Genomic DNA, 12,427 nt, shown 5'->3' on the forward strand with positions numbered 1-12,427 from the left:
TTGTTAGGTTGCCTTTGCATATATCATAGTGGTTTGGGACCCAAGAGTTGGAGTAAGGTGGCTCTAGTTTTCCAAAATCATTCTCATAAAATAACCTTGAGCAAGTTACATTCTTTCTCTTAGCGTCTGTCCCTCCTCTATAAAATGAAGATAATGATAGTGTCTACAGGGTTGTTGTAAGTATTAAATGAGCTAATGGCCCACAATCTGCCATGCTGAGAGGCTCAAATCATGGGTCTTACTATTGCACATACACCATTTAGAAATAATTGTGAAGCATCAGATGAGTTCTTGGCAGAGAACAATCTAATAGCACATGCTGTTGAATCTCTAAAGTAGTCATTGGTGACCTATTAAATTAGGACATTACCCACTTGCCAGGTTTATTCATTTGCTTGTTCACTGGGTGCCTACATGAGCATTTAGTGGGTGCCTTACTCAGTGCAATATGCTATACAAGGCACTAGAGATACAGAGGTGATTTTGATGTGGACTCTGTCCTTGAAATATTCTCCCAGAAAAGTAATTGCACTCAACTGATCGGGATCCCAGTAGAAGTGCTTACAAGGTAGCCCAGAAAACGGATTGAGCCCCACCTTTCTGAAACCAAATGAGTTTTAAAGCATCAGAGAGTAAGGTGAATCACCAAACTATATTTGTTTCATTTCCCAGGTTTCTATCATCAGGCTCATGATGAAATAACACCAGGAAAATCTGTTCTCTTCTAATATGTGCAAACAAATTCAGAAATGACATATTGCAAAGGTAGGTCATACCTGATTTAACATGCTCTGGCTTCCTCCTAAACATTGATCCCTTCTTTTGTTTGTTTCCTCTTGCTTCCTGCTTCCCTAGGACCTGCCAGAGAAATAAAGCAATGGATACACACAGGCCACTCACTCTAGTGGTGCTTCTATTTTTGAAGGACAATGAAGGGGAATTTTAGGGTGGGTTTAACTTATGATTTTGCTTCTGAGTGAGATCAGGTGGCACTTAGAGTAGACGGAGAATCATATGAAGTTTTCACTTACCAGAAATGGAAAATGTTTTATGACGAAGATGAACTTAAAAAAATGGGATAAATGCCACTAAGAATGTTGTCAGGAGTGACAGGAAGGATGCAACTCTCCACTTTCTTGGACATTTGGGAAGACTGAGACTCTGGAGGCTTTGCCAAGGCCATGTTTGAGCTGATGCAAAGAACCTGGAGATTTTCTTTTCTACTGTGAGGGTGCAGTGCCACCTGTGATCTTCTTGATCTCAGGACACTTTCAGCAATCTAGCAATCTCTGAGGATCTTCAAAGAACATCTATTTATTTCGGCAGAATTTTCCAATGGCTACTTTTCTGTCTAGCTTGTTCTCCTACCTTCAGGCCACCACCTGTTTATTTATGGTCCACTTTATTGCTGTGATGGACTTTAAGAATGATTTCTTCCAAATTGCAATAGTCAAGAGTTGAAACTAGAACCTGAAGCCAATGTTTTCCTCCCCAGTGCTATGCTTCTTGCATTATTATTCTTCCACTTCTTTTTGTCCATTTTCGGCTTCCATCCCAGCTCCATCTATTTTCCAGCAGAATATTATGTAACACAAAGCATTCAATAAATATTTTTTAGCTTTAGCAAAAAGCAATGATTTGACAATAGACAAAACAAATAAGCCTAATAGAAAGATAATGTTACAGAGTACAGAGAATAAAATGGATCTTAGCAGAAACACAGAATTAACTGGAGCATCTTTTTGATCTACTTTGTCCAACTTTAAAGGAAATGAGCTTTAAAAAAAAGCTTTAAGTTTGCATTTTACCTCCTTGATTTGTGCCTACCTTTCTAAGTTTCTCTCTGTTGTCTTTCTGGGGCAGATTTCTCTGCAGCTTGTAATTGTGCCTTTATGGATCCACAACGCCTCTGTAGCCTTGGTAGATGACTGTTCCCTTACCGTGTCTACAGCTCCAAAACACTTTGTTCTTTTCCTCCCTTGGGAGTGCCTGGGATATGTAGATAGAGATGGCTCTCTACACAGCTGACTTCCTCTGCCCTGACTTAGATTCAGTATAAGACTTTGCAGCCAAAAATTAAATGTAAGTCTTGCTAAAGCTGCTTTGAAACCTATGGTTGCTAAGGGAAGAAGAATTCAGTGGGCTGGGGGCTGAGGATGAGGTGGGATAATCAAAATGTAGTTTTTGTGGGACCTAGCTGAAACTCATTCTCAAAGACCCCTTACTCTCCATCTTGCTCTGGTGTTACCTAAATCTTTGCATCATCTCCCTGACCCTCAGCTACTCTAGGTTCCGGGTGGCTCACAATGGCTCTGTCATTTCCTGGACATTGTTGTCTGGATTTCAGATCCACATACCCCTGTCCAAGTTGCTATATTTCATCTAACATAATCCTGCCCTTTTTGTTTTCAAGACCTCTTGTACTTATTTCCCATCCATTGCCACTTGCTCAGGTAGAGCCTTCAGAATGTTCACTCATTGCTCTCTCCATTGACCAGCTTTCCCCTCCAGCTGCCAAACTACCGACTCTATAAGAGAGACAGCCTCTTCCATATGCCTGCCGTCTGGTCAAGGACCTTCAGTGGCTCCGACTGCCTTTGGCAAGGCCCTCAAGGACTGTTGCTGATTGATGGGTCACTCTGCAAACTCTGCATGGTGCCTGTGTTTACGAGGCCCTGACACAGCTTTTAATGACCACTCACATTAATCTCTCTCTCCAAAAAGGTCTTTGGAGATATTTAATGTGCAGCCTGTGTCTCTTTCAAGTAGACTGGCATGCCTGAGAGGTGGAAGTAACTGCAGAGAAACTGTTGAGTTTAAATAACACTTTGAATGGCATGCCTTCACTGGGGATATTTTACCAAACTGATCAGCTTTCTTGAAAGTGGAATCTGCCTTCATTTTTAGCATCACTCCTAAATTTAAATGCTGTTGGTGTTTCGGAACACTTCAATGTTCCTTATGACAGCAAGAGCAAAGTCTAATTATGGAAAGATAAAAATGAGTTCCAACTTTTCTTACTTTTCCCCAGGATGTCGCAACCCTAAATGCTTTGCAAGTTCAGAATTTTTGAGTCACTATTATGGCACAGGAGAAAAGTTTATATTATTAAATCTACTCTTAGCTGTACAATTTCTTCAGAGACCCAGAGCCTTTCCTGCCTTTACAAATCTAAAGAAATTGGATAAAGAGACAATAACCTGAGTGTTCCCGGAGACACCAGATAGTTTGATCTATTTTTACTGCAGCCTATTTCCAAGGGCAACGCATTTCTGATTTTTTTAATCAAATGGTGTGAATAGAAAGTTGCAGCCTGACCCCTGGAGCAGACACCACAGGATGTCAACAGCAGCTGTGAATCGTGTGAACACAAAAGAGGAGTTGTCTTGGTCTTACTATGGGAAATAACACTGACCCTACAATGAGGAAGCAGATTCCCATTTCAAAGAGCAAGAGGCATTGTTTTACATTTGGGATTGTTGCATTTTAATCTGCTATTGGCCAGGAGGGTACTGCACCTAGCTAAGTGCAAGATTCAGAGCATCCAACTTCTCTGTGTTGTCAAATTTTCCTTTATTGAGTGAGCACCACAGATAGAAGTTACTAAGAAATCTCAGTGAAATGGAGAAACATAGGGCAATCAAGCATAGAAAAAAATCACATTTGTATTTGTTTCTGAACAGCAGAGGTAACCATTAGCAAATTTGTAAATCAAAGTCTTATTAATACTTATAGTGTAATTAGGGTCACCATTTCTTTGTTTTAAAGTGGGACTTTTGAGTTTCAAATTTAAGAATCTCCAGGCCTAAAACAATTCTAGGCATATTATATGGAGTGTAAAAGTATTTATTGGTTGATTGATACAAAACAGGAGAAAACACTCAAGTAATTCCCTTTTCACTCTTGAGTTAGGCCCATCTTGTGTGTTCTTGTGACAATCCTTTCTTCTCTCCAAATCTTTTGCAAAACCCGGGATCACTTGTTTGTTTTTTGGTTTCCTTTCTAGTTGCTGAATTCTCAGAAGGCCAAGGTTATGTTTGTCTTATCATTGTTCTGTGTGATCAAAGCTTCTAGAATGGTGCTTGGTGTATTGTGCATATGCAATAAACAAGTTGAATGAATGAATTCGATTTTATGAACTTGGATATTGAGTACGTAAGGTTTCAGTATGAAATCTTCATTTACTCAAGGTCTGTCATCACAGTGACTTTTTGTCTGAGTTTCTGAGTTCAAATATCTATCCTTTTTTCTGTACTACATCACCTTACCATCAAGGCACAGAGTTCATATGGCTAAGAAGAATGAGACCCTTGCCTTTCCATCCCAAAGGGAAAAGAACAAAAACATAGCTCTATTAGTCATGTTCACCCGTAAGCAGGAGCAGAAGTTAGTTGAAGGAGAGCTCTAGTGGCCTCAGGAGGTTTAGTAGTTGGGGTGATAGGCAGAGCAGAGGACAGTGCATGAAGATGCAGGAGGCACCTGGCTCAGGGAACAAGTTGAGGACTCCCTAATTTCTGGGAAATAGGCATATGGCCAAAGACAAGAGAGTCCAAGTTCTAAATCTGTGGACACCAAATTGAGGTAGTGGGGTAGTCTCTGATGAGGGTTCTTGTCCTTAATGATTTCTGGACATTTGAAAAACCCCCTGGAATTTAGCTGTCACCCCAGGGAAAAAGAATAGAGAGCAAAGATTCTTAATCAAAGCAGTCTTGAAAAGAAAAAATAAAAGGACATGGATAAGTAAATCAATGCAATGTCATACTCACTTAAATGTGACTGAAAAAAGATTTTCGCCCCCTTGTTAAGAGCTTGAAAAAAAAAAAAGGAATAAATGAATTTAGAGAAAAATAAAGGAAGTGCTTGAGTCTCCAGGTTTAATTACCAGAAACTGACTGAAGATCATTTTTGGGAAGTTTAAATTGGAAAAAAAAAAAAAGCTTCACCAAGTAGGTAGCTGCTTCTGTTGTTAAAATGATGAACACCTTAATATAACTTTCATTTACTAACCCACCTGTTCTTTTTGAGCAAATCTTCCCCTCATTTCACTGTAGTATCTGTTAAAGGATGAATGATGAGGCTTAAATTTATGACCTCCAAATAATTACGCTTGATGTTTCCTTTCAAAAATGGAATCTCTGTGAGCATAAGGTCCTCACAATTGAGGTTTTCTTTTACCCCTTAAGATGAGAAAGGAAGAGAGAAAAGAGCCTGCTGTGGCTGAAATTTTAATTTTTAGACTAGAATGTTTCCAGAAGCTTCTTAATAGGACTTTTGAATTCATGTTCTTGAGGAGACTTTCTGCAGCCTGCTGGGGCGTAGGAGGAAGCTGTTATTCATTGGGTACCTGAAAGAGAGGTGCCTGCTGTGTACAATCTCAAGCCTTGAAATAATCACTCATTTTGGCATGACATTCAGCCAGGAATCTGATTTTTTAAATCTCAGTATTAAAAAAAAATCAGCTTCTACAGATTCTGCTCTATCTACATGTGAAGACAGAAGGGCTTACAGTTGGATTGTTAATTCTTTGCGATATAATGGTGGTTAACTTGAAAAATACTTCAGAATGTTTGGTGTCCAAAAGAACCAGTTGTTCTACCATGAATTGTAAAGAGTCTGATTTGGCCCTCAAATATTAGCAAATAATGCAGTTTCATAACACTGTTCTTGCTTTCTCTCTCTCCCCACTGCTACCTCCTACTCTTGCTTTCTCGTTTCTCCTTCTCTCTCTCTCTTTCTCTCACTATTTTTTGGATATATGATTTGTATGCAATAAAATTCATTTACATAAACTTCTCATTAGGATGAATTTTTATCCTTACATATGTGACCATTTTTGCTTCACTCTAGGTTTTTTGATTTACTTGAGAAAGATCTTTTGTAATCCAGAGTCACTGATCTGGTTTCCATAACAAAATGTTACCAATTCTTTGATTTATTTTAATTCTATACTCTTTACCTTTTGGGTTTGACTTATTTTTTTTAAATAATATTTTTGAAAATCTCTCATATTGTTATTTAATTACTTTGATTCATTTCATTGCTGAATTATAGTTTACTGTATGAAAATACCAGAATTTGTACACCAATTTTTACTTTGAGGAAACTTTTTACTGTTTCTATTTATGAATAGAACTGTTCCAAGTCTTTTTTTAGGGACATGTATATTTTATTTTTTTTCTGGGTAAAACTTAGAGATATAATTGCTGTATGATAGGATAAATACATACTTAATTTTACAGAAGTTGACAAATAGGTCTTCAAAGTTGTTGGGTGGTTTTTTACTTTCATAAATTATGAGAGTTTGGTTGCTGTAAATCTTCAAATACATTTGATATACTTGGTATGTTTGCTTGCTTACTTACTGTATATTGTTAATGTTTTTCACTTCAGCCTCTTTAATACTTATAATATGGTACATCATTTTCATTATTTATTTATGTATTTTTTTTATTTATTATTTAGTGTTTGGATTGAACCCAAGGTCTTTCACAAGCTAAGCTACAACTCTTACACCAAGTAAGTATCTTATTTTTAAAATTTGCATTTCCCAATGACTACTGACATTCAGCATCTTTTCATGTTTATTGGTCAAGTTTTAGGTGGTTTTTGTATAGGGTGTTGCATTTTTGCCCTAAGTGAGCCAGGGACCAAGATCCTCCTATCTGTGTCTCTTAAGTAGCTGGGATCACAGTCACATGCCACCACTCTTGATTTGTTTTGCTGAGATAGGGGTCTTACTAATTTTTTTGCCCACATTGGCCTCAAACCTCAATCCTCCCAATCTCCACCTCCCACATAGCTTGGATTATAGACATAAGGCACCAAGTGCAGCCCAAACTTGTACTACTTTTAAATCTTGATTCCTTATAAAGATTTGCTGAGGTCATGATGTTTGAGGATCCACTGTCCTCAGAATTTCAGTATTGTAAGATGGAATGATACCATCCTCTTTTTGTTTTATTTTTAGGCATGAAAAAATGTCCTTGTTGGAACACATTCTCATTCAACCAGACACCTCTCAGTAAATAGTAATTGGCAGTTAGCTCACTTGAAGCCAGTCTCAGGAATGATTTCCTTTCTAGTACACTCCTGGGACCAAAGCTCTCCTGAGCACTGGAGCAATTGAGTAAAATTAAGAGGTACTTCACTCTATCCCGAAACTACCAGCTACCCAGAAGTTACAGTTTAGTTTTAACTTTCACTAAACAAACAAAACAAAAATCAAAGCCAAAACCCAAAAAACACCTTGATACATTGGCCTAGATTCTGTAAGTGAAGTAGGAACTCGTCAGTGTTTGAGAACCGTGTGGAGACGATGTTTGTGAACTTGGAGGGTTAGTGGTCTGAAGGAGCTCAGCACTGACAAATTATCTGCACAGAAGAAGAGGGCAGGGGTTAAAATGGTCTTATAGAAATCCCCCAGCTTCCTGCTGCCCATAAAACAGTGCATGCATGACTGGGTTAAACAGCCTGTCCCCGGCTCACATCTGTGTCCTCAGAGGGCTTTCACACAGCTCAAGGGAAGGTAGAGGCTAGGAGTTTATTTCAGCTTTGTATCAGATGGTATGGGAAAAGTTTCACAAATTTAAAGAGACAGTCTATGTAGTTTCCTGAGTTTAGTATGTATTTTTTCTTTTACTCACAATCAAAACAGAGTTTATGATTTCCTCGCACTTAAATGGCAGGTAGAAAGAACCAAATGTCAAGCTTGTACTAAGTAATTCTTCTGTGGCTAACATGATAGTATGATTATAAATATATGACACGGTGTCTGAAGTAAATATATGTGTATACATATTTATGTCTAAAATATTAAGCATTATTTTTATTTATACATATATTAATTTAAAATTTTATTTTTAGTTGACACATAATAATTGTGTATGCTTATGGGTTGCAGTATGATGTTTTGATCTATGTAGGCACTGTCGAAAACTCCAGTCTAACTAATTAACATATTTATCACCTCACCAACTTAGCATTTTTTGTATTGAGAACATTAAAAATCTATCCTTTAGCAATTTTTAAATGTACATTATTATTAATTGTGGTCACCATGCAGTGCAATAGATCTCTAAAGTTAATTTTTCAAGCCTAACTAAAACTTTGTACTGAAACTTTGATCAATAATTCATCCTTTCCCCCTTCCTTTCTCCACCATCCCAGACTATGGTAACCACCTTTATACTTTGTTTCTACTAGATGGACTTTTAAAAATGCCATAGTTAAGTGAGACCATAGTATTTGTTCTTCTGTGCTTGGCTTATTTCTTTAAGCATAATGTTTAAAATTTGTCCAACAAATAGTTCAAAGTGTGAAGAACCTCAGACGAGGAAATAGAGAAGTTCTGGGAGAAAAAGAAGTGAGGTAATTTAGGGTGACTTCTCATAGAAAATGGGGCATTAGTAGAGTTCTGAAGTCTGAGTAGCAGATTTGTATACAAAGACAACTTTGCAGCAAGTCAGTCATATTAAAGAGTTTGAACTAGTATGGCACTTGACACAATTTCACTTTTCTTCTGATCATTTCCTGTAGAAAGACAAAAGAGGCCCTGACATGTCAGACAAAGGAACTCCCTGGAAAAAGGAGTGCAAAGGTGAGGAGAAAGTATATTTGTAAGATCTTAATGTGAAATTGTGACATTTGGCTACAGTCATGACCATCTTTAAACAAATCTTAGCACTTACTCTGTTGACATAGTTATTGTTGAAACTACGAAAATAAGTCCTAGTAGCGTTCTGCCAAGCCTCTTCTAGAGTTACTTGCGATCTCATTTCTCCAGAGCAATGGTTGTCAACTGGGAGCTGCCATCAGGAAATCTTGAGAGATTAAAAAAATTCAGATGCCCCAGTTTTATGAGGATTGAGTGATTGTGGTCTATGAGATTGCCAGTATGTATAAATCAAGCAAGATGACGTTATAAATACACATGATTGTGATATATAATTCTGTTATGAATCATTGTTACATAGCAAGGGTTGACAAGCTTTAGCACACAACAGAATCACCTGAAAGCTTACTAAAATATGCATGCCTGGGCTGCATCTTCTTGATTTTTTGATTTAGTAGGTACTAGGATGGCCCCAAGAATTTGCATTTCTCACAAAGTCCCACCTGACGCAGATGCAATGAAGTTTAGGGAAGCTGTGTTCCTTCACACATGGGAAAGGACAAGATCTCTCTCCATTCATGCTTGCTATGTGCTGGGGAGCAAAAAATAGTCTGCATTTCAACTCATTCCAACCTTTAAAAATATATCTTTCCCCCGTTGAGAGTATTAGTTGAAAAGAATGACTGAAGATAGCTCCTGTAAGGAGGCTCCTTAAATGGCCTAAGTCTTGTGGACATCATTGGATAAGCCTGCAGTCTCCTTAAGGGGCTCCTCAGAAGACAGAAGACATACATGGGCGCAGGTCGTGCTAAGTTCAGGGTGATGGGATCCCAGTAAGAAGGGATATCTCATCGTTGGCATGGGGTCTACAAGTGCTGGATTATAGCAATAATGAAAAGCAGACTGATTTGGGGGTCTGTTTCATTATTGTTTTTAAATTCTCTACAGACAATATTCCCTTTTATTACTTGAACCCACAGAGTCCTTATCCCATTGCTCTGTCCTTGGTATGGCACCGCTTGGCGCTACAAAGTTCTTTTTTTTTTGCATATTATCCACTTTATTATAGCCATAAATCACTATTCTTCAAAGGGCCAAAAAGAAATAGACTTTCCAGCATAGGGATTTCTACAAAGACCCTGGAGATCAAAGATTTCTAATTCTTGGACATTGTACATTCTGTCAATTCTTCTATGAGACAAGCCATTCAATAGAAGCAAAACAGCCTCATTTTCTCAAGACAATAAGAAGACAAGAAAAAGAAAACCCAGAATTCAAGCCAGTGTTGTCCTTCTAAGTCTGTGAGCCTCTTACCACCATGCTGCAGTGTGCCCCCAGACATACTATCTCCTTTTGAGTCTCAAGAGCTGTGTTTTATGCTGGGTGTTTCTGGCAAGAGTCATGCCAAGAAGGCAAAGGAATTTGAGCAGGAAGAGCATTATGCTTTGGTCTCTGGGAAGGGAACATTTCATTGAACAAGAATCAGCCAGATTCAGTGTCTCCAAGGTGAATGTGTTATAACTTAGGTGGCAGTAATTTCCTAGGAGACTGGCATAATTATACCCAAACAAATTGCCTGAACAGCTACATATTTATTAACACAAGATTAAAACTCTCAAGTTTGAGCAAACCTGGAAAGTAACAGCAGCTGTAAAGGCAGTGAGAACTGCTGGAGTCTGCCCTATACCCTACACCAGAGGGCCACCAAGAGCCAGGTAGGTGTTCTAGCTTGTCATTAGGTTCCTAAGGCCTCACCTGTAGGTCCTGGAAATGAGAGTTATAGTAATTGTGTGTCAGAATGTAGAACTTGAATCAGTTTGCTAACTAATGAGCAATAAATCACTATAAACCTTTGTGGATTTAAAGGATAATCATTTATTTACTTTATAATTTAGGCTGGATTCAGTTCTGGTCTCACCTTGGCCTTCACATGTGCAGGTTGGCTAAGCAGTGATGCTTTTGGGGTCAATTAGCTGTTGGATGGAGTATCAGAATGACTGGGACACATATCATATCACCAGCCCTTTAGCAGCTGAAGCAGGCTTGTTCTTGTGGTTGGTATGGGTTCCAAGACAGCAAGTAGGGCCTGTCTCTGGAAGCCTAGTTCAGAACTGCACACCATAATTTCCACTGAGTTAAACACCCAAAGCAAGATACAAAGCTTGCACAGAATCAATGAGAGGGGAGATCAATTTCATTTCTTGAGGAGGGGAGCTGCAAAGTCATTTAACAAAGGGTGTGGATGCAAAGAGGAATTAAGAACAATGGGCTTGTTTTTTTTTCTTTTTTTTTTTTTTGAAATCTACAAGACCATTTTAAAAGAACAAAACAAAAACAAATCAGAGGTGCTGCTGGTGCAGGCAGAAATAAACCCTAAGCATTCAAATGAAGGATTTTCTTGATTCTGTGCTTTTGTTCAAATGAATCAGGCATACATTTATTAAACAAGTTCCATAAGCAAGGTACTGTGTTAGGCACTCTCTGGGGAGAAGCTCAGGCTTAAAAAAGGTAAAGGAAGATTTTTTTTCCTGCTTTTTAGGAGCCCAAACTGAAGAGGGGGGGACAGACAATTAAGGTATGCTTAATACACAGATTCTGCAGAGTCACATCAATATTGTGATGTTTTTCAATAAGGAATATGAAGTGGGAGGGGTTTAAATAAAGAGAAAAAATTACATAAATGTTTGTTTAAGAACTAGACAAGAATGGGTTGGTGGAGTTTAATGCACCTGGCTGGTTGGGTTTTGCTGAGCTGAGGAAAGGAAGCCTGGTATGGAGGTATCTCTCTATTGAGGGTGAGATATTGAAAGCAGGTAGATAGATGTAAATGTGATTTAGCTTGTTAGAGGGACACATAGAAGTAAAGTGAGCTTAGGTTTTTGATCAATTGACTTAATTTGCCAACCACTACCTATTTGTGGTAAGATGGATGGAAAAGATTAGAGGACAAAAAGCAATAAAACAGGTAACAACTGAGATAGAGACAGATAAAAAGCTATAGAGGGGTTTTGGAAGGTTGAAATCAAATAAATACAACCAAAATCCTTACTGACGAGTAGTTATCAGTGGCCTGGGATTAAGGCGTTGAACCATGATAGCTTATATAGATCCTCGCAAACACATGCCTACATTTTACATTGGTTTCCTGCCTTCCATAAACATCTTCTGTTTATCATGGTCTATGAAGGACTTTGGCATTCCTGTAGGGATCTCTCATAGACTTTTCCGTCAAATTAGTACCAAAGTAAATATTAATAACTTTTTAATGTTTTTAACAATTACTGATTTGCTGATTTCATATATCTTAGACTCATGCTATGAAACAAATCTACTGAGATATTAAAAAAAACAGGTCCACTCTGGCCCTATTATTGGCATCCTGTTATCCTGTGGCCATGCAATGAAATTCAGTCCCTGTAACCTGAAACAGGATGTGAGTGTTTGAGAATTTAGCTTTCACGATGTATTCCCCATCTTTAGCTGTATGTTTTATCATGGTTGGAAAAACATGGGGCAGTCTTGCATAGTCCATGATGAGGAACAAGGTGGTATGGTAATAAGATCAGAAACATCGGATTCAGGCTTCTCTGTTCAAATGATGTCTTTTTTTCCCTTCTAGTCATATGAGCAATGGCAAGTTATTTGCATCAGATGTTTACCTACAAAGTAAGAACAACAATAATTTGTGATTCTGGGGGTCATAGTGAAAATTAAGTGAAATAATGCATAGAAAAGCCTTTCAAGGCTGCTAGGTGCATGGCAAGAACTAGTATCTGAAAGTAATGATAGGAATACTCACCACTCTAGTACTTCTCA

At 38.1% G+C, this 12,427-nt stretch overlaps 1 long non-coding RNA gene across 1 annotated transcript; it reads left to right on the forward strand.

Moving 5' to 3' along the window:
- The first annotated feature begins 670 nt into the window (after positions 1-670).
- Positions 671-8,759, forward strand: LOC141415012 (uncharacterized). The gene is made up of 3 exons (XR_012440031.1): positions 671-765; positions 6,463-6,516; positions 8,536-8,759. It is a non-coding gene; the product is annotated as an uncharacterized lncRNA (long non-coding RNA).
- The last annotated feature ends 3,668 nt before the right edge of the window (positions 8,760-12,427 follow it).

Source organism: Castor canadensis, chromosome 12, assembly GCF_047511655.1.
Source record: "Castor canadensis chromosome 12, mCasCan1.hap1v2, whole genome shotgun sequence".
Classification (NCBI taxonomy): domain Eukaryota; kingdom Metazoa; phylum Chordata; class Mammalia; order Rodentia; family Castoridae; genus Castor; species Castor canadensis.